The 25,339-nt window shown below is 46.7% G+C and overlaps 1 long non-coding RNA gene across 1 annotated transcript; it reads right to left on the bottom strand.

Moving 5' to 3' along the window:
- Window positions 1-3,188: 3,188 nt before the first annotated feature.
- Window positions 3,189-5,950, bottom strand: LOC135312807 (uncharacterized). The gene is made up of 2 exons (XR_010372425.1): window positions 5,727-5,950; window positions 3,189-3,682 (listed from the first exon to the last, which is right to left on the bottom strand). It is a non-coding gene; the product is annotated as an uncharacterized LOC135312807 (long non-coding RNA).
- Window positions 5,951-25,339: the final 19,389 nt, after the last annotated feature.

Below are 25,339 nucleotides of genomic sequence, written 5' to 3'. Positions count from 1 at the left end.
TGTAGGATCAGCAACAATCTGGCCCTGCAAGGATGGTGCCCTGGTGCAGCTGGGAGCCTCTGGGGTGCCCCATCCTCCACATGTGCCCCTGTTTTCTATTGATCACTAAGTAAAACTCTTCCAAAAGACAGTGTGAGCACCCCTTTCTGTGTCTTTGATCACCAACTCCTGTCTGACACAGGATAAAGAGAACCAGGTGCTGTATCACATGGGATACTTTGAATTCTCTAGTCTGTTTTGGGCATGGAAGGAGGAAAATGCGATCAAGGCAGTTACTGAAGGCAAGCCGGGCTCGGACTATAACTATGCTATGTTTAAAATACTTAATTTCACAGTATGAGTCACTAGGCTGTTATTGACCTGGGTAACCTAAGTGAATATTGCATAAAAGGCCCTCTCATTTTGTCTCTATAAATAAAACCTGTTATTATTCATAGCGAATACTGAGTTTCTATTACCATAAGCAGCCTTAAAAGAGCATTACGCTCCAAGATGAGGCTGCGTTCATAGAGCTTATGGGTCATCTGGAGCTGCCTTCATGGGTGACCGGCTTGAAAGGGGAAGCGCTTCTGCCCTCGAGCCTTCCTGTCCCTGCCTGGCAGAGGCAGAAGCCTGCACCCATGAAGAACTGAAAACACTCAAAATATTTGACTGTGAAAAAATTGTGCGATGATTGAAAAAACAACAAAAGAAGCTGAGGGGAAGAAAGTGAAAGGAACTAAACATAGGGAAAGGAAAAAAAGAAAAGGAAGAGTCAAGGTCTCTCCCTCCCTGCCTCCCCCCAGGCTAATTTTCATTATTGGCTGCTGTTTTATGGCACCGTCCCCTCCTGCTCCATGTGTTGTAATTGGGCTGCCACATGCTATACACATCCTAAAGGGACACGGTAATTATTTGTTGGATAACCAGAGAGACTGTGCAGGGATCTGTGTTTGTGATGAGTCCTGCGGTGCCATCTGGCCGTGCCTGTGACCAGTCCCGTGCCAAACCTACCTGTGATCCCAGCCCATCCTACACAGCCTTCTCCCTCCGCTGAAGAGTGTATAAGCGCTCAGCGAATGGCACCGGGTGCCTCTGCACGGGCATGGGTTAGCTGAGCTGCACTCGTCGTGTGCTTGAGGGGGAGATTTCGGTAAGCCCGGCAATGACACCAGCTGTAGCCTGTGTCGGTGGCTGCGTGGGCCAGGCTCAGGAGCAGCTCCAGGCAGTGGAGGATGAGGGTGCATGAAGTTGTGTACCCTAAAAGAGGGGGTGGCACCTTGAACAAGGAGAGGGAACGGCAAAGGGACTAGTGTCTGACCAGACACCAGAGCAGGGAGCTATTTGGATATGTCAGAGCTGTCCTTTCTAATGTTTTATTCCTGTACTCACTGATGATTAAGCACCATGGAAGGAAAAGACAATTAGATGCTTAGAGTGAAGTGTGGCCTCTTGATTTTTTCCTGCGTTGTGGCACTGAAAGGCAGTCCTTAATTGGCTCTGTGATCGTCAGGGGAGCAGCATAGATCAGCTCCCTGCTCTTACCCTGGGAGACACAGGAGAGAGACATCCCTGTCCTGCAAGAGGCATCAGCTGAGAGCACCTGCAGTTGGAGAGAGGCTTCGTGGCTGGATTGTGGTGCTTGTGTTCCAGCTTGTCTAGGGAGTCTGGGATGGAGGCATTTTTCATGTTGGTGTAAGCTTTAATAGTGTTGAGATAGGAGAGTGACTCGTCCTTCAACACAAACACCTGGTCTGCGTCCCCCTTGCATGCCTTGCCCTGCACCAAGCCTTCTCCCAAACCGTAGTGCTGATGCTGCAGAGAGGGGCTCTTCCCACCACCGCATCCCATCCACCTCACCCTTCTGTCCCACACAGCACAGCGGATGTCCCATTGACCCGCAGTGCCTCTCAGCAGTGGTCTTATGCCTGAGGTTGACTTAGCTCTCTGTATAAATCAGTCTATCAGATGCCTCAGCTGCTCAACTTGATCTTCACACTATGTCCTCACACAGATGGTGAACCCTGTGCCAGACAGAAAGGTCTTCTTCATGAATTACTTCACTTTTCAAGTCCTTTACTGCAGACATCTCTATCCATGAACCAGGTAAGTAGATATTGTTGGCTTATTTTATGGCTGGGAAAATTAAGTCCATGGGGTGATCAGCAGGGTTTAAATAGAAAGAGGCAGATGTTAAATGACTTTCCAAGAACATTAAGGTGTTCGCTGTCCCCAGAGTCCTTGCCTTAGATTCACTAGCAGAGAACATTATTATAATAGAGCGGCGGTGGGTCGCTTTTAAAAGACTTTCCTGTTTGAATTGAAAGACCCACCTTCCAGAATGTGCCTGGATACGTGTGCCATGACAAACACATGCATCCAGGTAACAGGGCGTCACAGCACTGAGCTGGAAAACGCTTGTTCCTGTTATTTATCACAGGTTCTTAGACTGGGACTAAATTACGGGCGAGACTACTCGCAATCCTTTTTCTCATCTATGCAAGTTTTACCGTACATGTTAATTGTCAACCGCCGAAGTTACTATTTTCCCAGAAAGATGGAAATAATGTTAAGTGTTGAGGCATGAGTAACCAATGGAAATTTGCTTGGGAGATACGATATCACTAAACAGGTGATCTTGCCAGGAGCTCACATACAGTTGGAAGCCCTCTCTGCTGCTTGCACAGTCCCAGCTAAGCTCTGTTGAATTAGCCTCTTCCCCCGGATTGTTCATCTGATCTATTTCTAACTCACCTTTGGACTTTTAAATATTTTTGAGCCAAATACACCACTGTACTCTGCAAGCATTTACCCAGCACTCGCATGATTGATACTCCAGTGTACACAGAGGTGTAGGGGGACACATTTTCAGAAAGTGTGTGTTGAGTATATGTTTAACGATAGAAGCAGTGCCATAAAATTAGGAGCAGTTTCAGGCGTGAGCGGGGAAGCAAGCCCATGGCAGTGCTTAGACTGGAGGAGGAGGGATTTGGGAGAGCAGGTTACTGACCCCAGCACCCACAGGGACTGGCTGAGAGGTTTTGTCAGAGCAAGTCCTTCCACAGTGCCTCCTTCCCCCAGCGTGTAAAACAGTGTGTCGCGGTTTAACCCCAGCGGCAACCAAGCACCACCCAGCCGCTCGCTCACCCTCTCCGCCCGCGGTGGGATGGGGAGAGAATTGAAAAGGCAAAAGCAAGAAAACTCATGGGTTAAGATAAAGGCAGTTTAATAATTGAAATATTATAATAATAATAGTAGTAGTAGTAATGAAAAGGAAAACAACAAAAAAGAGAGGAACAAACCCCATGTTTTGCGGCTATTCGCTGCTTATTTCTTGTCAATACAAACCAGAAGTCCCTTCATTAAGATCAGAAGTAAGATCAGCCCTTCTACGCTGTCTGGAGAACTGGAGACTGGAGCAGCAATTTTCCTGGAAGAACCCCCTTTGGTCTTTGGTTTTTTTTTGCAGCTCACATACATGTGCTTGTAGGGTCAAGGTAGATTTTCCACCCCGTGTCCACATGTTCTCCCCGTGGTCACGCAGGTAAAAACCACAGGGTGGCCCGTGGTGCGTATCCACTATATCTTCTCTCTCGAGCAGAGGGATGCTTACTTCTAACAGCTGAGATACTGGGCCATACTGGTGGGGAGCAGGACGTAGCCTCTTCAAGTAGCTGGACCTTCTGGGACAGTTTCTGCTCAGCTGAGATGAGGGACAAAGAGAGATTTTCTTTGTAGTGCCAGAGCTGGCCAGCCAATTCATCCACCATTTGTCCCTCTCCACCTTCCCAGGTCATTACTACCAATGAGCTTGCACGCTAAGGCGGTGTGCTCCGTAAACACTTCCGCCACATGGGTTGTGTGCACCCAACTTCACCTGGATCTTTGGATAACTGCTTGTTGTCCAGGCCATCATAAATCACCTACCCATGTCCTGAAAAGACTGGGGAGCCAAGGGCTAGCACCTAGTACCTGACTTGCTGCCCTAGAGGGCTCTGAGGTCTTCCTCAAGAAGCTACAAGTGATGTCTGAAATACCATATGCAGCTAGAAAGAGCTGTAAAATACTGCATATCTCAGTCGAAAACCCTCCAGTGGCCCATGTTGGTTGTTGTCATGTTTTTCAAAGAGCTATAGGAGGTTTTGTGCTCTTTGCCATGCTCTGAATCAACAGCCCCCAGTGCCCATTAACATACGCGCTTCCACCACATTACGCTTGCATTTGCACTAGGTAGGCTGCAGCTAACATTTTCTTTCCTCTTTTTCCTAGCAAATTGTGTAGCAAAGAGAACCCTTATCAATAAGCAGAAGCTTTGTCAAACGAAAATTGAAGGCTGTTTTCCTTTCCCTTCTCGCTTGATTTCTAATGGTTATTTTAGGAATACTCAATCTTCATAGAGGGACCAAAAGCAAACTCCATCCCTGAGCAAATATAAATTCATATTTTAACTGTGTGTGTATATACATGCATATGTACACATATATACCTAAACACATATATACCTAAACACATAAAAAACCGAACACATGGCATTGCTTGGAGTTATGTAGACAGTCTTGGCTGCCTATTTTATTTATTGTACTTCTATTTTGAGAGGAAAATTGGATTTGGGGCTGTGGCTGTCTCTGAGAGTGCATTATTTGGCTTTTAATCTACATCAGACTCTAGCAAAGCACATCCCATAATGCAGCTTCTGTTGCTTCTGATACAAATTATGTATTTCAAGGATATTTATGCATACAGGGTTATTTAGTTTGGTGGCAGAGGTGTTGCAGTCTGCATTTTTTTTCTTCTAAAGGGTATTACTGATTGTGACTGATTAAACTGACTATTGACATAAATGCAATCTATAGAATGGGTGGATATACAAATGGGCTGGTGAATACTGAATGTCCCCAGGAAACAAAAGGTTAATTTTGCATCCTTTTTCCTCTGCTGGGAGAAGGCTGCCAGGGAGGGAAAGAAGAGACGGATGCTCCCACTCCAATTTTTGGGGAAGGGATGAGCCCCAGCAGGGAGAGGGGTCCCCGGTGCTTTGCTTCCCACACTGGTGGTGGCTCCTGTGGATTTGCCCTGGGTTACAAAACACGAGTTGCTCCTGACAGACCTTGCTAGTTTCTGCTACAACCTGACTGGGAGGAAGGAAAATAAAAACTGTTTTGTGTAAGTTATTACATCTTTATTTTCCTGCATTGGAACAGTCAGGTTTCAACAAGGACTTGTCTAGAACTTCTCTATTCAACTGTGGTCATTGTACCTAGTGTTTCCACTTGTCTTCCTAAGCCCAGCTCCTGCAAATACGTAGGCCCATCCTAGACTTAAAAAAGAGAAGCAGCAGTGCTGAGCGCTGTCAAATTCCCTTGATGGCAGCGTTTTTTCCCTTGTGCCCTAGACAGTCCTGTCAACTGCTGTGCTTCCATGACAAGGTGGCTGCATTTCACAGCAAATGAGATGCTTTCTTAGTGCACGGCTGTAAAACACTTTGAAACCCTAGTGGATGAATGATGTTGTATCATAAATATAAAATGAATATTGTTTTACGGTTCCTGAAATATTAATTTGTGCATGGAGCCACTCTTGGAATGTTTTTTTTTTTTTTTTTCACTAAATGTAAAGATCCTTTTGAGTCCTGAATGTCCTTGCTTTGGTTTTTATTATTAATATTCCCTCCAGGAGACATTGACTTTCCCTTCCCCTAGACATGCTGACTCCTGCCTGCCAGAGTGATTCAGCAGCTTGCCACTCACTTTTACAGAAGGAAAGTTTTCTCCTGCCTTCTTCCACTGGCCTGGTGTGACCGTGGCTGCGATCAAGGGACTCGTTCGTGTGGCCAGTTGATTCTTCACACCAAGTCGCTGCCGAGCAGCCGGGCAGCTCTGAGCGCTCTGTCTAGCCGGGGGCTCTGTCCTTTATGCGGGGAAGGAGATCCTTGTGGAGAGCATCGGGGCTCTCTGCTCCACAGCTTTCCCTTTTCCAGACAGGGTCACGTTAAGCAACCAAAAGTTATTTATAATTGAGCCCGGCTGCTGACTGTCAGAGTCACCTGGGTCTATAGAGGAAAGCCTATAGAAAAACGTTGCTTGTTTGTCTAACTGCAACAAACGCCCATAAAAAATGCAAGGGATGAGGAATGATTAACACTTCCTTGTCTCGCTTTCCCATGCGAAAATGGGGGCAGGCCGTTATTTTTAATTTAAGCTGAGGAGTGGAGACTCACATTACAATATTTTAATTATGTTTTGGTTTTCCTAATAAAGTGTTAAATAGCTGTCAGACCTTAAAACCACAAAGCCTAACATAAACCAAACCAGAGACATAGATGTATATACCTGCGTGCAAACTGACTGACTGGTACGGCTTGTTTTATTAAAGCATGGTATATGAAGCTAGATTATGTGGGTTTTATGGGTCCCTAAATTACATGCTTTTATCGATCTCTTGTCACTCTTAAAAATACATTGCAAAGGAAAAGAATGCAGCCTTTGATATTGAAAAAGAAATTCAACTGCAATACATAAAAGATCTGGGAAACTATAATTCAACGTGTGGGGCTGACATAAATGTAAAACACTTAATCGTAGCTAATTAGTTATAAAAATTCCCCGTCACATGCCTTTAGGGACCAGACCGGGAACCAGCGCTGTAGTCATTCATGGGACAACTTCCACGGGACATTCTGAAGCAGATGTCTTCGCGCAAAACTTCCATATCCCCCAAACCACCCAACGAGCGTCTCTGCCCCTGACCTTCCCCCTGACCTGGGAAAGAGGGACGTGGGGTTTGAAAGCCAGGTTTCCACAACAGCATCATTTCTGAAAACCTGGGAGTTTTTTCCCAACCTGGGGGCAAAAGATCGTGCCGGCTGCCAGCTCTGTGTGTGGCCTGCCGTGCTTGGATGCCGAACAGTTTGGGAAGCGATCTGCACCGGTGCTGTGGGAAGAGCTCGGCTGCGAGGGGCTGGGGTCTGGCTTGCCCTCTTGCAGCACCCACTGTCAGGGTGGGAATAAACCCCAGCAGTGCTCACGGCACGTGGAGAAGCACTGCCAGTGATACTGAGGACGATGAGGTTTGTCTTACCTGGGAGGTGGGATGGAGGAGCGAGGTGTTTCTGTGCTACTGCTCTGAGCCGGGTGCGTGTGGTTTGGCTGGTGGCTGTGGCGTGCCTGTACCCTGCCACAGCTCGTTCCTTTGGCCAAGGTGTTGCGTGATTCAGAGCAATCATTTTTATATCTTTTCAGAAATAAGACTGTTTCTCTAGTGGCCTATTGCTGTTGCTGGAGTTCAGCTACCCCCAAACTGGGCATCTCCTTCGATATTGTTTGATCTTCAAAACGAACCAGATGCTCACATCGGATAGACCTGAACGTAACGTCAGTAGCATCTTTTCTTACAATAGAGAAATCCCTTCGTTTAACCTGTCTCTGAACCTGTAGTTTTGTGCTCGACTAAAGACAAATATGAAATATGTATTCATATGCCAGGACTTGTTTCTGGTATTCAGCTACTAAAGGTTCAGCCGTGGCCTTCATAAGTTGTTACTAATGTTTGAAGTTGCTTTTTTACCTTATCTGCAAGGAGCACCTGCACTGCTGCATTTACCAAGTGCAAGAGTATTTCTTTTGTTTCTGCAGAGAGATTTAAAAGAAGGGACATGGCCAGTTCATATGCTAAGGGAGGTACTAGCAGAATGTTAATAGCTGAGATAAACAATAGCAAAAGGAAAAATGAAAATACTTTTGTGGGTAGTTTTGAGGCTGAGGGCTGGGTTTCTGGTTTTGAGGGCTTTTTCACCCCAACTTGCCTGTCTGGATTTCATTCTAATATGACTTTCAGCAGAGGAAAGATGTGAGTTTGGCTTGAACAGTAAGTCTGCTTTGAAAGTCCATTGAAATTCAAAAATCCTACTTTCCTACAGCTTTCCCCCAGCACTTTACAATTCATTCCTCCAAATGGGATTGTTTGCAAGAAACTGAACTGTGAAAGCATAACATTTGAAGACTTCAGAAATGTTGTCGTGAATGTTTCATGATAGTGAGGGGCCTCGCTATCACTTCGACCCTGCTCTCAGAGAGGGCTCTGACCTGTGAGTGAGGACAGTGTCCTCGAGACATCTGGTTCCCTCTTCCACCTTCCACCACAGTCGTCTCTGAGGAGGCTTCCACTCAATTTACACGCTGACACCATTTTGTTTCTCCTCCGTGCTTTGGTGTGCAGACCACGGTGGTCTAGGGCCACCTGAGATATCTCTGGAGTGGTGGTGACAGGGGCCTCCCAGAGAGGAGCAAAACAACCTCCTGAGTGCAAAACCCACTGCACCACCCTGCTTGTGAGTCGGGGCCGCCGGGCTCCGTCCTGCCCTGCGTGGAGCCACTGAAGAGCCTTCAAGTGTCCCACTTTGAACCCACACACTGAGTTATTTGTTCCCGAAGAGAGGAAGTGGTGTCACACACTGAGGGTTGTTTTGAACCTGGGAATGTTCTGTGCTAGCGAGAGCCTGGGCTGTGGCTGGCTGGCAGGGTGGAAACGCGCCTGCAAAGCGCCTGGTGACTCATCTTGGATGCGAGTAATGTGGAACCAGGTAGGGCTTTGCTGGCACAGCCTGGCGGGAGGCTGCTTCTGAGGACGTGTAAAACTGGCCAGATGAATCTGGACGGGTAGTTCCCTTTATCGCATGTCTTCCCTCCCCTGACCCCAACGGAGAAAAGAAGCAGCGCTCTGGGGTACGGCGGTGCACTCTATCTCCGAGTTTCTTCTGCACAGAGGCTTTTGGTTTATGCTTCAGGGAAAGGGAGGAAACTGCTGCATTTGCAAAGCTGAGCACATGATAGCCCGTGGTGACAGTCGTGCTGCTGTGTACGTCCAGGTTACCACTATGCGGTTACAACAGGGCTGTGAATGAGCCTCTGAGGAATTAAGTCAATATATGTAATATTTTACATTTTCTTCTGGCATGAGAATCGTAAGATATTTCTTCAAAGAGCTTTATGGAGAGGGTAAAGACTCTTCACAGTCGAGATGCTGAAATAAGTGGTCGTTGCCTGTTCAGGGCACGGTGTGAGCAAGGGGAGTCTGCATGCCTGGGAGAGGAGAGCAGGAAGCCCATGGACACTGGGAGCGGAGGCAGCAGAGGAAGTCTTCAGCATTGCTTGAAAAGGTGCTGGGAGCCGGGCACTGAAAGAGATGCCGGAGGTGGGGGGACTTCCTCAGTCAAGGCTGTGGGCAGAGGACAATCTCCTGTTGTTTGAGTTTGATGGTGTCCAGGAAAACCAGACATTTCTGTGGCCTTAGTTGATGAATAGGGATCCATCAAAGACACAGCGACTGCCACAGCTTCCCCTAAGATTGGAAACAACCTGCAGGGCCCGGAGCTTGGTTAGTTGCTCATGCCAGGTATAAGATCAACCGCAGAGAACAAGCACCAAATTCTGTTTTCTTCTCCCTCCTGCGGTAGCAGTGGAGAGGGCTTGCCTTCCTTTGGCCAATGGCTCCTCAGGGGTCAGGGCATGAGTGAAGGATGCCTCACTTGCCCACTGTGGAAACTGGCACCTCCGCCATACCCCTTGCCATGTTGTCCATACCAGGAGAAGGGCTCCCACCCATGGGGAGAAGACTGGCTAATGCTGACAGGACCAAACCTCGTGTAGGTGCAGGAGTGCTGCATTTAAACAGTAAGGGACGATGGGGTGATGAGCAGGTGTTTTCTCAAGCCCATATCACACGGCTTGAGACATACACAACACATGATGATGTGGGACAGGATTATGAGTTCAAGTCCCCCCAAAGCAAGCGCTAGAAGTTCTGCCATATATCTCTCTCCGTTTGTATGTGGCAATCATTTAACCTCTGGGAGTTTTGTTCTTCTCCTCAGATATCTAACAGCAGTCCTCCTGGGGTGAAGCCAGTGTGCCTATGAGCTGACTCGCTCCACAGATACAGTGGGGTGGGAGGCAGTTATCTCCCACAGCAGCAGCCACAGAACTCCTGCTGGGGGTGACACTGTTGTGGAGGTCTCAGGAGCAGACACTGAGCCTGGGTCTTGCTTCCCAGGGGCAGAATTTTGCTTGCAGCCCATCGCTGGGGGTAGTGTTCATAGTGTATTCAGGCGGGTGTTTCACTGGGGCTGACCCTATCTCAGTGTGCCAACCTGAAACACTGGTTCTTCTGAACATGAGGTTGGTTGGGAAAAGCGCACGTGTTTTTTCTGGTATCTGCTGGGTGGCGGGAGGTTGGGAAAGTGGTGCAGGCAGGGTAAAAAAGATATTGAAGGGGAGCTGAAGAAGCAGGGAGCATTCAGGTCGCATTGCTCAAAGCACACACATACTTCTAGGAACACTCTGCAAGTTACTTCATTCTAGCTCAACTGATTGAAACCAGCCACGAGCAAATGCTGTTCACGATGTTACATTAGTCTGGCATCAGTATGAGTCGGCAGGGGACATTAAAATCAAAGGGGAGTTGTATTTATATTCTGGGCATGAGCTAAACCTATACCACTGGAGATAATATACACCCTCCCCACCACCTACCTTCCGGGAGTTTAAGTCTCCCTCTGTCAGTCGGACTCCCGCTTGGGCGATGGTGACTTACAATGCCATGGCATAAGCTGTAGGTTCCCTTTGAAATACAGCCTTTGCCAGTCAAAGGCCTTTGGAGCAGGGCACTGTCTCTTTATTCTGGAATTACAGCATTCATATTAGCAAGGCTGCTAAGGAATTCATGTTCAAAAAATACGCACTTTGCAGAAATGTTTTATGGAAATTAGATTTCAAGAGGCAAAAATAGCACAGTGCTCTGAGATTGCGGAAGGTGGAGATCCTTTTCTTCCCCCATTCTCCCAGTACTTAATTTCTCCTCTGGCATAGTTTGAGGAACATAATTTCTTTCATTAATGCACTGTCTACCTGTTAAGGAACATTCTTTCATTGTTTTTTTTTTAAGCATGCACAACTTTGATCAAGCGCTCATCATAGATCTCACAGACAATTTAACGCTGCTGAGCATTTTCCTTGTATGACACTCATCAATGTTTCATGCACTTAGTCAAATCCGAGTGTGGGGTTAGTAGGTTTCATTCCAGTGAAGACATTGGAATCACATCCACTTGCACAAGAGCTTTACTTGGCCATTTGTTTGCACACTGGAAGTGGCCGTGACTCATAAAGTCAGATTGTATCTGACTAAACAATGATGTCTGTGGAAACACAATTCAGTGTGTTCCAGTCCTGTTTGTCTGCAGTAATTCTCATGGCAGACTTATGTCTCAGAGACTAGTGAGTCTCTGCTGATTTGGGCCATGTGTGTTTCTCCCAATCATTTACTTCTAGAAAATGGGAGAGAAAGAAATTCACCTTTTATCTGAGTGGTCCAGATAGTTCATTCACATCAAAAGTCAACTGAAGCCTTACCTGGACACAGCGAACACCGTCAGACATACGTGGTCAGGCTCAGCAGAAGGGAACTGGGCAGACTCCATGGCCCGTGATGCATGGGAGGTTCAGCTGGAAGAGTCCCTTCCTACCTTAAACTCTAGGAGTTGATGGAACACCCCTTTCTTCCTTTCTATAAGTAAACTATCTAAGACATCCCCTTGGCTCAGATCAAGACCCTTGGGGTTCAGAGCCATCAAGAACAAGATTGTATCTGGACCTTTCTATTCAAAACTCATGCCTATTTGAAAACTGATTTGTAGGTCATATTTTGGAGAAGAGATGACATGGAGCACATTGGTGGGCTACAGGCAGACCAGCCGATCCGTTTACGTTTAGTACTAGAGTATTCTGTGCAGGAAGGCGTTTAGGAAAGCTTCTGATAATCTGTGTGGAGTCTTCATAGCATGTTCATACTTGGAGTGTGGGAATCCTGTCCAAGTCCAGCCTTGCCACTGACTGTTGCTTTGAGGAAAGTATTCAACACTTGTGCCTCAGCTTCCCAACTCTGAAATGGGAATTGCACAGCTGTCCTGTGCAACTGTGTTACTCTGTGGCTGAATTAGTCAGTATTTGGAAATCACTTTCAGGCAGCAAAGTGTTATCTTTTTAATAGTAAAGTTGCCCTTTTCCCCAGAAGTCCTATTCAGAACCTCTCAACCTTGACAATAAATTGAAATGGAAATCTTTTGAGTACTGTAATGAATATATTATCTTAATTTCAGAGGATTTTTTTGAAGGGATAAGATTTTGTGCAGAAGGTGATTTTGAATATTTGCAACACCACCTTAGCTAAAGCTTTTTGCTTCCATAATTATGTTTTTTTTTTTAATACAATTCTCTTAGTATTTTAGATTCAAACAAGGAAATGTCCTTTGGCTCAAGTCCAAAGTTTCCTCGGTTTTTCTGATATTTTTTCTAAAGATAAGGGTCTAATTCTCCTTTCCCTGGTGCACTTTATAGTCATTTACACATGTGAAGTGCTATTATTCTCTCTTGGAAATGTACACCAAAATGCAAATTACTCTACAAGACGAGCAAGCACCAAATCCAAGGACCCAGAGGGTAAGTGCAAATGCGCATCCTACCAGGAACAGGCTGGAGAGTCAACTTAAAGCCTGTCAGCTACTTTATAGTCATAGCCTACGTTCATACCCGCACCCTATGGCGAAAGGAAGGTGAGGTAAACACCTCACACTCACTATGGTCTGAAAGCACATGCATAATTGTAACTTCACGTCTGATCTTATGGGTTGGCGTCTTTCCCATGCCATGGGTTGGCACGGAGTCCATGCCCTCAGACTAAACCACCGCCAATGCCGTCTAAATATAAAACTGTAGCTCCCGGTGCGTTTTCGCGGTGTACGTGGCCTTGTCTATACTACAAATTAAGCAGTGGCCGAGCGTGGCTGGCAGTCGGCTTAGCAGGACTGGTGACCGAGCACGCTCCAGCTGCAAGCACAGCCAAGGGCACGCTCAAACCAGCCCTGAGCAGCGCGTCCTCCTGTCCGCTTGCCGTCTGTCTCTGGGCAGGCCTGAGGAGCTGGGCTCAAGGAACAGCTTGCTGCTGCCTAACCACAGCCAGACTGAATGGTTTGGGGTTGGCATGAGCTTTTACAGCCCCTGACCTCCGGTGTTCCTCTGGTTAAGCCTGTGCATGGGATGTAACGGAAGCTGCTGCCAAATGTGGTCCTGCTCTACCCCCTCTACTGGGCAGGCAGCCTCTTGAGGCAGGACTTTTGGTTGAAAGGCAGCCTGGCTGGGCTTTTTTTTTTTTCTTCAAAAGCAGTCAATAAGCCCCCCAGCCCTATGCTGTGTAAGGCTGTCAGAAAACACCAGGCTGACAGTCTCCTCCTCTTTCAGCCTGGGGGAGGGGATAGACCTGAAGAAGCAATTTGTCATGAAAATTAGAAACAGGCCAAGCTGCTTGCAAGCTGGCCTCTGAAAAAGGGACAGGGAGAGAGAACAGAAAAGCAGTTACTTCAGAAAGCCAGGATACTCCTTACTCCAAATTAGTACAGCTGCTTGGAAAAAGCCTGTCAAATCTTTCTGTAGCTCAGCTGATAGGTTTGCTAAAGGTCCTCTGTCGCCACTGAAGCAACAATTCCCAAATCTGGAGGAGACCACATTTCCACTTGCTGAAATCCTCCCTGAAGTGGAATGACCCTTCTCCGTCAGACATTTGAGAGCCTCATCCGAACAAAGCTTGGTCCTGGAGTCAGGGAGAAAGAGGTCTAAGGTTATAAAGGTATCCAGGTGACTAAGGGGTTGCCAAAATTCCCAGGTGACATATTTAAGTCACAGACCATCTATATTTCTTCCTGAAGTTTGTGGACGTCATCAGCAGGCACTCAACAGCTTTCAGAGACAGGCTTGTGATCCTCATTTGAGCAATGGTCATGGTATCTAGGAATAATTAATATATGTATCATAAACGCACTTGGTCTCTTCTTGATGTATGTGCAAAGAAGTATTTTTGTGATGTGGCTCATTGCCAGTGTTCCTGAGAAAGTCACATAAGTAATTTCTCCTCTATAAGTTGATAAAATACTATAATTAGTTTCTGAAATATTTCTAAACCTCTTTTTGCAGTATTTAACCCTTTTTTATTAAGAAAATGTAAAAGCCAACTTTCCCTTTGTTCCCCTGAAGTCCCCAAAAAATAACTTCTTTCACTGTTGCAATGACTGATATGTTATCAAGCACCAGAAGCTACATGCCTTCTCCTCTCAGGACACTCATGTGAAAAATTAGCTGAAGGGACCTGGTCAGTGAATTTCCTGGCTTGCTTTGGGGTTTTCACTCCTGATTTTAAAGCTAGGTTAGGAGAAATGTTTCTCATTTGATATTAAAGTCTCTGGATGATTTCTGATCCCGCTAGATTAATTCCAACTCCCAGTCATTTTATAGCTGATTTGGATATACCAAATGATGTTCTGTCCATTCTGGCAGCTGCCCGAGCTGGCAGGTAATCCTAAATTGCCACTAGTCATGTCCATCTCTCAAAGAACAAATTAAAACATAATTCTTTCATCAGTCAATTAAGACCTTATATCTTTCCGTCTCCCCCCACCTTGATTGATAGGATTTTTCTCCCTCTTTTGTTGTGCTCACAAAGGCCGCTAGATTTACAACTCTGAAAGTCAAAGTCCTTTACCTACAGAACAAGCACAGAAAAGAGAGCGGCAATTTTCATATTACCCTGCCTATCCATCTCCAGCCTGGATGGGGCCAATTTATTAAATGAGATTTGGACATTCTCTGTGTCTGCTTCATCTTCTGCTGAAACCAGGTATGGGAAACAAATCGCACTCTATTTCAGGGTCTAAGGGTGCCAGAATGGAACCTGGACTTAAAAAAAAAGCAGATTTCAGCAATTTCAGGGAGCAGTTAGGCAGAGTCTCTTTGGGGGGGGGCTGAATTCTAAGTGAAGAAGGGCAGGGAACTGGTGGCTATATTACAAGTAAACCAGCAGCTCCTCTCAGTGCTGATGAGCAATAGAGTTTACAGTAAACCTTATATTGTTGCACCAGGAGCACTTCATTACTTGAAATCAAAAAAAAAAGGAGTCTTACAAAGAGTAAAAACAAGGCAACAAGGCAACATAAATAATTCTTCTGAATGTATGAGGACCAGGACTAAGGCAAAGGGAGTTGTAACCACACTACTTAATGGACATAGAGAACAAATAAAGAATGACAAAGAGGTGTTTGAAGTATTCAATGTCTTTTTGGGTGAATCTTTATTAGAAAAGAAATCACCATGAAGTCGTATTCAAGTGGTTGGAAAAATATACTGACTGACCGGTTTGCAATGGTCTCTTGTCAAAATGAGAAGGCATTTCAAGTTGGATTCTACAGGGGCATTTTTTTTCCTTGGGACTATTTCTGTTCACTGTCTTCATTATCAGGGTGGATGATGGAAAAGACTTCATGTGCAGCAGGCATCAAGCTGGGAAGGAGCTATAATGAGTTTGGAGGACATAATCAGGAAAAGAGTGATCTCGATGAGCGGGAGAAATGATCTGGACCCAGTGAGATAGAATTATTTTGAGGCAAGTTGGAAGTATTACACGTAGAAATCAAACGCATAAAACCAGACTGCAGGATAAGTGCTGAGACAGGGGTACTGAAGAACAGGAGCTGGGGGTTGGCGTACCGCAAACTGAGCAAGCCAGTAACACACTGGTGTTTTCAGAAAGGTGGATCTTTGGGTAGGCGGTGTTAGCAGGCAGGCAGTATGAGAACTACTTACACTATTCCACCCAGTGCTGCCGAGATCCCACCTGGTGCAATGTGTCCAGATTCGGATATCATGTCAGAGACAATCTGGGCAAAGCAGCAAAAAAAAAAAAAGGAAAAGTTTCAGAAGGCACGAAATAAGTGGGACTTTGGTTTTGTCTAGAAATCAGATGACTGAGGGGAATCACAAACCTTTCAATACATAGAGAGCTGTTTTTTTACTTTCCTCCTCGTCTCCTACAGGTAGGATGAGAAATAATTGGCTTAATATATAGTAACATACCCCTAGTTTAAGTGTCACAAAAGCCTTTAGGAGAGCTCTCAGCTCTGGGCATGGGGGGAGGAAGGATAGTGCAGAATCACCTTCATGGAAAGCTTTCTAGAGCAGATGAGAGGGTGTAGAGGATGGAGTCAAACACCTCTCAAGATCCCTCTGTTCTTCTCAAGCCAGGCAATGGGACTGGGGAGAGATTTTGGGACACTATGTAGTCCATTCCTCCCCCCCAAAGCGCAGTTAACTGAAAGCATTAGTGTGTTTCAGGAAACAAGATAAGAGTGCTTAAAAAACCCCCACAAAATAGGAAGTAACACTTTTCATTCCTAGTGTACCGCAGCAGAGTCCCAGGCTCGCTCTGCCCCTGGCAGAGGAGGCAGTGGCAGCCCCGTGCTGTGAAGGCGTCTGCCCTGCCGGCTGGGCACGGGTGCTGCGGGGTTATGCGCAATATGTTTTACAGCCATCGGATGCTCTGTAGGTCACTGCTTTGTTCACGTTAACCTGCCCATGAGGAGTTACGTCCCAAGAGCCGGTGGAGGAAGAGTGATGCTGCGATGAAAATTCATCGAAGGTTGCAGGGACAAGGTGGTCACTCCCCCGGCTTCCCAGCCTCCCTTCCCCCACGGCTGGACTCTTAGGCTCTGAGATCAGAAAGAAGTTAATCCTGGAAAAGAAGAAGGTGCAAGCGACTCTGCTGCTGGAGACAGTCCCCCTCTCCGCCTGTAGCACCAGGGACGGTGTTTTATGCAGGGAGAGCCCACGTAGATATTGTCAGAGGGGATGGTGAATGCGGAGGGCCAGACTTCATTGGTTGTGAGATGTAAACTGTTAGCTCTTGGGGCTCTGGATGGTTCCCCAGTCCCTACAAACCGGGGTGCGAGCAGACCTCTGATCTTGTGTGACAGCCGCTGCACTGGAGCAGCCGTGGCATGGGTAGAGGGAGGCTCAATGGGACGGCGTGCACCCTCTCCTCGTGCAGAGGGCGGAAAGCTGGCCCCAGCCCTGTGACTCAGTTGCACCTTTTTCTCATGGTCTGTATTTAAAAGAAAAATAGGCTTCGTCTGTCCTAATGCACTGCTATGTTTGTCACCCCAGAATCAGGTTTTCACATAGAACTGGAGCTGCAGAACTGCTCTCACTTTTTTTTTTTTTGGAGTTCTGGAGCAGAAAGGAGGCCCAAGGAAACTTGAGCATGAGTTTTGAGCTTGAAAAAAATGAGATTCTCAATCTCGCCTCACCTTGCTAGAGTTATTCCTATAAAATAATCATCGCTTTTGAAGCCAGTCCTGCTTTTCTCCCATGCTTGAAAAGCTGCTCCCCCCAGCTCTGTGTACAGGCACCGACTGGCTCTCCTCCAAGCAATAGTTGATGAAGAAATGCCTGCTCGTGTACCTGCTGCAAACTATTTACATTTCGCTCTCTTTGGCAATAAATTAGCTCCACGGAGAAGGTCTGAGCAACAGTTGTTCTGAGCAGGGAGGGAGTCTGGGTTCTGCAACAGCCTTTAAACAGCCAGCCCTTATTATCATGGATATAAGAGAGCAGGGAGCTTGTTGATGCAAACTAACATCAAGTGAACTGCGGTTGCCAGCAGAGCAGCTTCCCATGCAAAAACCCTGATTCCCTTCTTCTTGACGAGGCCATGGCAAAGCCAAGTCAAGGACAGAGCCTTTTTTTTTTTTCCCAAACCAACTGTTAATGGAATAAGTAATTCTGCAGACCTGTCTTTCACATCTCACTCACTTTATATGCAGTCTAATTAATTCTGTCGGGGAAAATAATTGGCTCAGATTGGGTCGATCTGACTGAAGTTCTAAATAACTTCAGTTGAGTGGTATTTATATTTCAGCAACTAGTCTTGGGTGAAGCACTCATACACGCAGAATACTAAGCCTGCGCTAACTTGGCACAAAAATAGTGTTGTGGTCTATCAAGTGACATTAAGTCCCATCTATAAAAAGCCGTACAGCTGCCTCTGAAACACGGCTATCCTGGGAGAGGGGGAGGGGAGCAGACCAACCTGTATCGGTGCCGAGCAGTGGGCAGCACGGACACAGTTGGAGGCAGGGTGGAGTGAGATGCTTCTTGGCCAGGGAGGAGTGATAGGAGTGACCCTATGGGGACACAGCAGGACACAGGAGCTGGTGAGGAAAGATTTTGAGGACGCACTCATGTCAGGAGGGTGCAGAAGCGAGGAGCAGTCAGTGGTGGGGAGGAACAAGTTCTCAGACAGAGTTGGAAGCTCTGGTGTATGGCAGGAGACAGGGACATTGGGGGATGGGGCATCACAAGCAAATAAAAGGCTGGTGTAGCTGTAAGCTGTGACTGTCCTCACCCAAGGGACAGAGGTGGTGAGAGAGTATGAGCCTGAGTGCTGGCAGGGAGATGTTCTGACAGCTGGACTGCCATGGTCAATAAATGAATACCATCCTTTCACCATAATGTGGGGTGGGGTGCTCCCATCTGTGTTTTTTTAAGGCACGAGCATCTTGACTTAAGAAACACACAGATGGAAGGCAGGTGTTACTGTGCTGAAGGTCAGAGCTACACTAAAAGTACCTTTAGTTTTCTTCATCGTACAGTTTCTCTGTGAACATTTGGGCCAGCGCTTCTCTCCCCCTCCACCCAACAAATTTAATATCTGCAGCCAGATCCTCACTCTGCAACTCAGCCTTCATCTCGGCTTGCAACACCACCAGCCCACTCTTTTGGATCCTAGAAAAGGAAATTCATCTTTCCATCTGGTCCTCTTCATCTCCTTGTTGAATAGGTAGCATTTGCCTGAGATAGCTCACCCCGTACTGAAGAACAACATGTTTCATGCTGCACTGAGTGCCACAAAAGGCCTTCTTTCCATAAGCAAATCATGTAAACTGGCTCTCTTACTGCAAACCTTCTCTACTAGCCTGTGTTGGCTGCTGGTCTCTCTGGGGGAAGCCTGGGTAAACGAACAAGCGTGAAGAAGAGTATCACAGCCTTCTGCACTTCCTTTCTCCCCACTGCTAAAAATAACATCTCATTTGTAAATAAACTATCTCCTGGTCTATTTTAATAGCGCTTTTGAGATGTGCTGGATTAACAAGTCCGCATCCTGGCTTCCTCTTCAACCACAGCTCACGTCCAGCCTGGGCAGTCGCTGCGTTTGCTGTGTGAAATCTCAGCATGCCGTCGCTGTATTTCCATCCTGCTCTGGAGGATCCACCCTTGCAGAGAAGAGCGGTTTTCTTTCCAGCTGAGTTTCTGATTTCTCTCCCAGGATTACCAACATGACACGCACACTGGCGGTTTCTGATCATTGTAATGAGGGCACCAGTCTGCAAAAGCTACCAGCTTGTTCGCAGGTAGTAGCTAAAACGTGCAGAGCGCTCAAGCAAGCGCTGCTGTCACACTCCCTCCCCTGCTCCATTCAGGGCCAAAAGCTGCCTGCTAACTGACAGGGTTTGCCAACACTGCCGTGATACTCGCTATCGCTGGAGTCTTGTCTCCTTTCCCAGCCCTACAAAGGAGCACTCCGACGTGAATGTTCCTTCCTTTCAACCAGCTCTCCTGTTGACCCTGCAGTAACATCCTTGCAAAAGTCAATAGCCCCGAAATGAGCTGGCAAACAGAAATGGGGGAGTGAGGGGGTGCTTAACATCCAGCCCATAAACTACACACTGGGCTGCCGTTCTCCAGCCCTCCTTAATGTACCTGAATGAGGTCGAGCTATGAGACAGCATGGAGAACTCAGAGCAGGTATTCCTCCTCATTGCTAATCCAAAGGAGAAAAAGGAGTCACTGGAAAGCTACTCAAGCTACTGGACTGTGATTGAGGTCATCACAGGTAGAGTAGAGCTAATCTTAATGTAGCTAATTTGTACATCACTAGCAATAAAATCATGGATGCCATGTAAAAATGTGCCTGGAACCATAGTACTTACTGCAGCCTGGACCACTGCTGTCTCATCCCAATCTAGACCCGAGCCAACTTTGTCGGAGATGTTCTGGGTGCATGTGAAGACACTGGTAGTTAGCCTGTCTTCAGCTGGGATGGGACCTCCAGCTCTGAGGAAGCATGGAGGCATTGCAGTCTGTCCAGCTGCATCCCAGCACCCAGCATGGTGCTGAAGTCAGCAGGTACCCTTAATGGAGCACCCCGAGTCTTCCATCACCTCCCAGAGCCTCCAAACCCAAAAAGGATTCTGGCTGTGCTAAATTCACTACTGAGGAACAAATCAAATAAGAAACCTCTGGTGGTGACGTAGGATGGATCCAAGCTGGTGGGACGGCACAGAGATCCTGCCGCGTGCGCCAGGATCCTCCTCATCCCCCTGCTCGGGACAGCTGGAGCAAAGCTTGCCGGTGATCAGCTCACCTCTCTCAGGTACGGTCCTCAAGCAGGACTAGCTCAAATCCTTGACCTGTGTTATGAACGAGATCAGGCACCTTCCGCCTTTAAATCTATGATTCCAGGAAAATAACCCAGCATTAAATAATACTTTGCCTTAGGAAACTTCTGTGAGAATGTTACCTATTTCTCACTTTACCTTGAAGTATTTTCCCCCATTCCTCCCTGCCCCCACTTAAAGATTTATTTGGTTTCCTTTCTCTCCAGGCTCAATCCAATTAAACAAAAAAAAAAAAAAAAAAAAAAAAAGCTTTATTCATGTGAGTGTTCTGTGAACTTTACTCAGGAAAAGTGCTGAATATACCAAAAGTAAAGAACAGTTTTTATGTGACTGGGTTTTTTTTTCTGGGATTTTTTTTTTCTTTCCTGCTCAGTAAAGCTCTTTTTCTTAAGTAAAGAAATGGCTGAAACCCTACACTTCAATATACATACAAGTCAAACTTCAATAAAATGACAAAAACATGAAATGCTGCTTTATTGGTGACTGAATTCTTTTTCCACATTGGGAGCATTTCCATACAAGCGATTAACAAAATAAGGCCTTGATCCTCTGAGTGTAAGAGGATTTTAAAACAGCAAAATTAAGCTTTTGGAGTATAAGAAAGGTTAGACTTAGGATTGTCTGGGCAATATTCATTTGATTCCCATTTCCATATGTATTATGATACCATCTTTCATCTTGAACCTACGTACTCGCATACTAATTTTTCCCTGGGAACCTCTCCTACATTCACCATCCAAAATAAATTGTGATCTCATGATCAGCTATTTCATACTTTTCATAATTTCTCTTCATTATTCAGAGTGCGTCTCATGCCTTATTTACAATCCGTGATTCAAACTGTGCCGTGGAGGAAATGGACGGCAATTTCCTGATTAACTTTCCTGCCTAACCTCTTGTGATAGCATCCAAGTGCTTCCCAAGTTGTCATGAATTCGTCTAGACAGCTTCTGTGTGAGGTCTACTGGTCTGCTGGAGGCAGGGGTGTCAGAAAAGGACTTGGGAAACAGGAACGGTAAGAACAAGCGTTTGCAAGGCAGGGTGGTAAAGAAGGAGAAATGAGACACGGATTAGTCACGGAGCTGTGAACAGAAGGACAGCTAGGAGCCTGAGGGAGGGCAGAAGTGTTTGTGGGTTCCCTGGGCACTGGGTGCGGGGGTCCTACGGGGGGCTTGGCCGGCCGTGCCAGCCGCTTCGCTGCGCGGGGGCACCGAGCACTCTGCGAGGCAGCAAGAGCGCCCGGCCACACCGGCTGCCCTGGCCCCGCGCTGCCTCCACGACTCTACCGATGCGGTCACGGCGGCACCGGGCCGCCCACCGCTCCCCCTGCCTCTATTTCCTCTTCTGCTGGTGGGATGAGGAAGATAACGTTAGCAGCGAGCGTTCCTCCCTCGACTGTCAGGGGCTCGGCGGACAGACTGCTGCTAGGGCAGGATGTGCTGGGCACGAGGAGCCATCTGATGGGGTGGTTGTGCTGAAAGCCCCGCAGGGAGGATTCGGCTAACACGAGGTGAAAACCACAGCAAGATTACTGATGAGACATTGCATCAAATTCACCCCCAGCCCAACACCCTCCGCTCACTGGCAGTCGCAGCCCAGGCTGGGAGGCAAGGGCTTCAACAGCAGCCCTTGAGCCTTCTGAGTCCCACTGAAAAGAAGTTGTCTCCTTAGGTGTGGGGTTTCCCACCAGAATGAGGGGTTTCTCACTGGGACTAATCACTGGGGTGAATATAAAGAGCAGGACTCACTGGTAATTTCCAACACATGGCTGAAAAGGGCGAGTGGGGATTTTTCCCTTACAGGACAGCGAGTGCCTGACCCCACGCACAGGCATCCCTTCAGCTCTTCTCCTGAAGTCTCCATCCCTTACCCCTCCAAACCTGACTGTGTTTTCTCTGATGTATTTGTAGTTGTTCTGCTCAAGGGCAATTCAGCTGGGAGGTGCGAGTGTGGGTTCGCCAACGTGCTCAGAAAAGCAGGGATCAGCAGGGAGGTTCTCAGCGTTTACCCTGCTCACACCGCTGGTGATTGTATTACATGCTTTGAAATCTCCAGGGGATATAACTCTGGGTTTGCCTTTCCCCGATGGGACTGTTTCTCAATTAAAAAACAATCGCATTATCTTAAGAGGAAGGAAAAATGGCTCTAAGAACTAATATTAGTGGAGTCACACAGGTGGATTAGAGATATAAATTGAATGTAATTGTATGTTCTGTACAGAAGGAAACTTTTGATGTGAATTTATGGATTAGGTGGTTTTGTTTGTGTAACAAGCACAAGGGAGATATATATCTATATATGTGTGTGTCTGTATTTTAGGTGTGGTGCTGGTAGTTAACTCTTCAAGTGATAACAGAATGTGATTACTCCTCCTTTTCTGATTTTCTGGCCTTATTACTCTCCCACTGTTCTGGACCTGGAGCCTGCAAATACATTAAGGATTGACCCTTAGCCAGTAAGCTGTCAAACAGCCGTATTTCAGCAAAACTTAGTGTCATGCCTGGATGACTGTGTCCCAGAGCTAAACTCCGCACCATTGAAATAGTGTGGCAGAAAATAGCATATTGAACCACGCAAAGGTATGGATCAATGAAGTCGTTAATAAAGTGACCTTATGGATAGAGGAGAAAATGCAGACACCCTGTGCGATGATGCCCAAGAGTCTACCTTAAGAGCAGGCTATACAGTAATGACTGGTAATGCAGAGAGCGGCAACATATTAAAGAGGCCCTTTACGGCAAAAGCCCCCTGTAATTGAATTTCCAGGAACAAAAGAACTTTTCGCTCCTTCTCGGGCCAAGGCTTGTTTGATCCGACACGTTGGCAAAGTCAGGAGGCTGAATCGGGGAAGGCAGCCCTGTTGCTGTCACCATTGACACCGGCCCCCTTTCGCCTCTCGCCCCGGGCACGGCCACCCCAGCCCTTGCCTCCTGCCAGGCTTGGGGCAGGCGCGGGGTGAGCCCTCCTTGGAGGACAGGCAGAGAAAGGCAAACTGCAAGTTTCCAGAGGGGACCTGGCACTATGAAGCTCTAAGTGAGGCTTTATCGTCAAGTTGTAAACTGCCCCCCACAACGTCACTTTGCTGGCTAATATCATGCATAATAAATTGAACGAGCACACGAAGATTTACCGACTTGAGCCTCTCTGTCCCTATTACAAATTCACCAAGTGGTGTGAGGTAGGAGCCAAGTCTCCATGAGGCAAAGCAAATAAAATAAAATTAAAATCTAATTTCCTCTAGATTCCTACAAGCCCTTGGGAGGACAAGAGGACCACAAGGGGTATTTGTTTTCCTATAGATTTCCAATCACACTTTTGCTGCCTCATATCACCTGCACATACAGAGTGCCTTTTTATTTCTTCTCCATTCCATAAAAAAAAGGGAAAATAAACTGGGGGGAGTCCAATTACTGAAACTTAATTAAAACAATTTAAAAATTACTTAAGCAATTATCTAACAAGTGATCTTTTCGGTAACAGCTGTACACAGGCGATTTGTTAGTTAGTGAAGCCAACCCTGTTTTTTAATATAAACAGACTAATTAATCAGCAGTTAACTCTTGTAATGACCAGCTCTGGCATTTAATTATTGCTGCTGTCATGAAACATAATAGCTTATTTCTCAGGGTTATTAGGCAAATTGCCAACGGTGACCACTCTGTGATGTTTAAAGCACTTTCTGTGATTATCTCTCATTTCCACATTCTCATGACTTTTTGGAGCACAGGCTTTTTCTGGTGTGAAAAATTTCACGCAGCTTTTCAGCTCAGTAGCAAATTTCTGGGAATGCTGGAGCGAAACATCCCGGCTCTTCCAGGTTGTAGTTGCTGGAGGGGAAAGGAGGAGGGAAAAAAGGTTTATTTCCCACTTTAGAAACCTGCTCTATGCACAGCTTTTTTAATGGGGCTGTGGAAAAAAAGAACCGAGACCTGCAACAGGCAGGTGTTGGAGATATTTATTTAAGCGTTTAACTCAGTTTGGCGGCGAGGTCCTGCACATCCATCGAAGCGAGGCAGACCCCTGCGGAGGAGAGCTGAGGGCTCTCCACAGCTCAGCAGAAGGCAGAAGTCTAAGTGCAGGCAGATAAATAAAAAAGCTCAATGTGAGACTAACAGGCGAAGGCAGGAAACCTCCTGGAGTCCCCAGAGCTCATGAATGGCAGACTAAGAGCTGCTTGTGGCTAGAAGAAAGGGAAAAAGAAAATCCACCGAGATGACCTAGTCCTCATCTTAACCTTGGCCTTTCAAAGGCTTTGGGACAATGTCTAAGGAAAAAGTAGTACATTGAATAGTAACACTTAAAAGGAGGCACAGGCATTAAGTAAGACATAAAAATCTCTGAGGTGAGCACGCACATCTGGAGCATGTATCCATGGGCATGGGAGGCACACATGGGCAGGCAGGTGGATGCACGTGTGTGTACAGCCATCCCGTAAATCACCGCCCTGCCCCTCCTGCTCACGCCTCGGGAACTGCCCCCAGTACGGAGTACTGAACCAGCATAAGCTGTGCGTGCACAGGGGCCCCGGGGCCACCGCTTCTGCTTCCCCGCCTTTACCCAGCCCTGCGCACCTTACAGAGTTACAGGGGTTTTTAACAGATTTAATAAACCTGAAATGTCCGGCAACAGATGCCAAATTTGATCGTCTCACTGGAGCTGACAATAAAGAGGTTCATATAAACGGCGTGGGAAGGAAAGCAGAGAGAGCAGAGGAGCCGTTAGAGAGGAGGCTAGCGTGAAGCAATTGCAGGCAGCAGTCAGTAGGGCAGTAAAAGCTAATAAAACCTTGATGTACACACTACACTAATCAAAGAACAGGTCTTGCATTCGTATCTCCTGTCTCCTTGGCCTCTACATAACAGCTGGCGGGAATAGCTTGATTGCTTTTTTAGGTAAACAGGTCCCAGGTAAGCTATACCTGAGCATCTCTGTCAGCCCACTGAAGTGCTACAAGCCTTCAAAATCCTTATAATGAAGCCATGAACTTCCATGAGTCTTCAAACCGCCAGCTCTCCCCAGCCTTGTGGTAGA

This window comes from Phalacrocorax carbo, chromosome 3 (genome assembly GCF_963921805.1).
Source record: "Phalacrocorax carbo chromosome 3, bPhaCar2.1, whole genome shotgun sequence".
Classification (NCBI taxonomy): domain Eukaryota; kingdom Metazoa; phylum Chordata; class Aves; order Suliformes; family Phalacrocoracidae; genus Phalacrocorax; species Phalacrocorax carbo.
The sequence above is the reverse complement of the archived record's forward strand: the minus strand, read 5'-3'. Positions and strand labels throughout refer to the sequence as shown.